This window comes from Adiantum capillus-veneris, chromosome 15 (assembly GCF_014529385.1).
Source record: "Adiantum capillus-veneris isolate H3 chromosome 15, ASM1452938v2, whole genome shotgun sequence".
NCBI classification, from domain to species: Eukaryota; Viridiplantae; Streptophyta; class Polypodiopsida; order Polypodiales; family Pteridaceae; genus Adiantum; species Adiantum capillus-veneris.
Window position 1 is genome coordinate 31,471,882 of NC_140945.1, and position 3,342 is coordinate 31,475,223.

Below are 3,342 nucleotides of genomic sequence, written 5' to 3' on the forward strand. Positions count from 1 at the left end.
GAGTTTGTATATACTCTATTATTCCAATACAGAGAGACAGACTACAGAGATCTCGTACACAAGCTCTGTGTCTTCTCCTTCTCCATCTTCTTCCTACTCTGAGTTGCTGTCTTCCTTCTGTTTCCTGTTTCATCATCTTCAACAAGAAGGACCTCCTTTTGGAACACAACTTGGACTCACATCCAGGTTGTAGGTTTTTTTGTTCGAATTTAGTAACATCCGCCACTTGTAGGCCTTGTCTTTAAGTTCTAAACTCGTTTCCAGAGAGCGGAATACATCTAGAGTTGCACAGAGACGATGGTAGTGCAAAAACGTATTCGTCACATCTTTATATCCTCTCCTTGTCTTCACCTCTATACACTGGCGGCTTTTAAGTCCTTCATCCATGATGAAGTTTTGTGGTTCTCGTGCCCTACCAGAAGAGACTCAAACGGTGGTGGTCTGCCATTAGTCCCTTGATTGGCCACAATGGGTTTTTGTGAGACCGATCCTTGGCAATCTGTATTATGAAATTGTTAACTAGATCCAGGAGCGTAGTTAAGTTGGCATCGATGGAGGAGAGCTTTCAATTCGTGGATATCAAAACGAACCGCGATCGTCATGTAGTCCAACCCGCATATCCTCCATGGACACATCCGTCGCGCAGCTGGAGCGGTCTCAAAATCAAATCAATGACTTGTCAAAAGCGATTGATCCGATGACATCTCATCGTACATGCGAAGCCATGGTTCCTGTCGTCCGTTCTCTACTACCATCGAAAGGCCGTGAGGGCTTCTTGGGTGACGACTAACACTCCTCCCTAGCTTTATATCTCTTGGGTTAGGGAGAGCCCCCGTGCCTCGTCCATGTGAGGCTGTGGCCACTTGCTAGGACCTTTGTTCACACACAAAATGTTGTAATTTAATCATGACAGAACTAGAACAGCACTGTGCGACTGAACAAAACACAAGTCGCGAGTTTTTGGGACTCAATTACAATCCATTTTGGAGAATCAAGCATAGTACAATCCATTTTCTTCACAGTAGTCGAGCTTTTGAAACAGGCTCAAGGTTGCATATCTATTGGACAGCATTGGTGCCACTTAGCTGCCATGTTTCTAACAGCATCGGTGCTACTTATCAGGCATCCTCTTGCGATGCAGTGTAGAATGTCCCTTTTTGTTGTTTCGATCATCCCTTCAACCCTTTCCTTCTCCCTTTCAGAGCTTCACCTACCGAAGAAGACTCCCTCGCCTTTAGCTTAGTTATTGGAAGGATCAAAGATCGAGGGAGTGGCCGCTGATGACTTTTGTATGAAGGACACAAAATAAGACATAGCTTCAACCTCATGACCTGCACATTGGTGCCTATTCTCAGGGTAGATTCGTTCCTGTTTGTGTGTGACACTTTTGATTGCCTCTTTTGACTCGTGCGTATAGAGAATAGAGGGCCTATGTTATGGATTGGCTTCTGCACAAACAGATGGCCTGATACTAAGCTACCAAAAGTGAGCTTATCTCTTACAGCTCGTAGACTATGGCGGCTGAGAGAGAGTAAGCAGCAAGCTGCCAAAAGGGAAGTGCTTATTACAAGGCCAAAAAAAGCGCACAGTCGAGAGCTCCGTTGGCATCGTGTGAATAGCGTAGAAACCTTCAAGGATGGGTGCTCAGATAGTGTGCTATTCCGGGAGCTGTGCTTGTAAATAGAAGTAAGTAGAAAAGTTTGACGGAGAGCCAATGATCTGAGAGGGCAAGGCGCGAGAGGCGGGGCGGGCCGAGAGCTTTGCGTGGCATCACGAACAAATGCTTAGATAGTGTAAACACGGGCTTGCAAAGAATAGCAGAAGCAATTATCCCAGAAGGCAAGGCGCGAGGCGGGGCAGGTATAAAAGCCATGCGGGCACTCTGGGGAACCCATACCTTTCTCGGCCTTTTGGCTAAGATCAAGTGTAGTATCTGTTCTTATCAGTTTAATATCTGATACGTGGTCCATCGGGCCACATGATATTAACCTAATTTTTCTCACGGGGGCAGTCCCCTTCCGGCAGCTTGCTGCCCGGGGACTGCGCGCGTCGCCTCTGTATTGCACTGCCTCAGAGGCCTGGCGCACCCCCCTCCCACAATCTCAATTGATAATCGATTCTCTGCCCGCCCACTGACGGTGATCTGCTTCTGTGGCCGTCACCCAGGCATGCTCTATTGTTTTTGTTTTTGTTTTCGATTTGTCCCGTGGTCTTCTGATCCACAATCGTAGCTGTTGTGGGGAGATACTCCTTCCAAACGTCCAACAGCGCCTGCAGCAGATATAAAAGTGAACTAGTTGATGGCACTCTTAGTCTGTGCACAAAGGCTATGGACAGCCCCGCAGCCCTGCCCCTACAGATATAAAAGTGAGCTCTGGTTGATTGCACTCTTAGCATTGATTGTTCTTTGGCAAGGCTTCTGCGCAAGAGGAGAGGTTGCATGATGACATGAAGGGCGTTGAGTTCAAATCCACCAACTACATCTTGGCAAGAGCAAATTTGAACTGCTGCCAATCTTCAAATCTTCAGTAAACAACAAACACCAAATTGCTGTTGGAGCGGGGAAGGTATCGAATTTGACGCCACCAATCCAGGCAGCAACTAGCAACTTGAGCAGTCTTTTAAGTCTTCAGTGTACTACTTCTATCCATTGTCGAAAGATTCCTACAGGAAGTGTAAAGCACGGTGACGATCCTTAACACCGGAGATGTCGACCCATCTTTGAGAGGCTTAGGGCAAAGCTTGGTACATGAAAGGGCAAGAGCCTGGATATTGGGGTATGGAGGGAGGGGTCGAATTCACAGTTGAAACAGGAGGTCCAGATTTCTCAGTAGGCTACAAATTGCCATCGTGCAAGAAACTTCTCTCGTGAGAGCTGGACGTTGAGGAATAAGAGGAGTGGAACTTGAGGTTGCCTCTGGTGTACAAGGGTACTTGAGTTGTCGAGAGAACATAAAAGAAACGCAATGTTGGCGCTTGAGAGCTCATAAATACTGGGTGTTGAGAAGTCATGAATACGACACGCTGAGATCCAACAGGGTGTTAAAGCAAGATGCATGATAATACCTAAAAAGAGAATCCTCTCCTTGTGCAAATGTACGACGTGTCATACGCCGCAGGATTTGCGGCAGCAGATGCCACCCTTTCCAGGCCTTTTGGGCCCAACGTTCTCAAATATCACTCCGATGGCGATTCGGTTCTTATGGAGCAAGTGCAGGTGCTTTTGGACCTTACTGCATTGGTACGGCTGCTTTTCGGCCATATGCCATATGTGCTTTTGGAGTAGGGATGCCCATACGGCACTATGCCTGGATACCCTTGCGAATTCCACCAGGATGAGAG

General features: G+C 47.2%; 1 non-coding gene across 1 annotated transcript; it reads left to right on the top strand.

Moving 5' to 3' along the window:
- Window positions 1-1,893: 1,893 nt before the first annotated feature.
- Window positions 1,894-2,092, top strand: LOC147440473 (U2 spliceosomal RNA). The gene has a single exon (XR_015184389.1). It is a non-coding gene; the product is annotated as a U2 spliceosomal RNA (small nuclear RNA).
- Window positions 2,093-3,342: the final 1,250 nt, after the last annotated feature.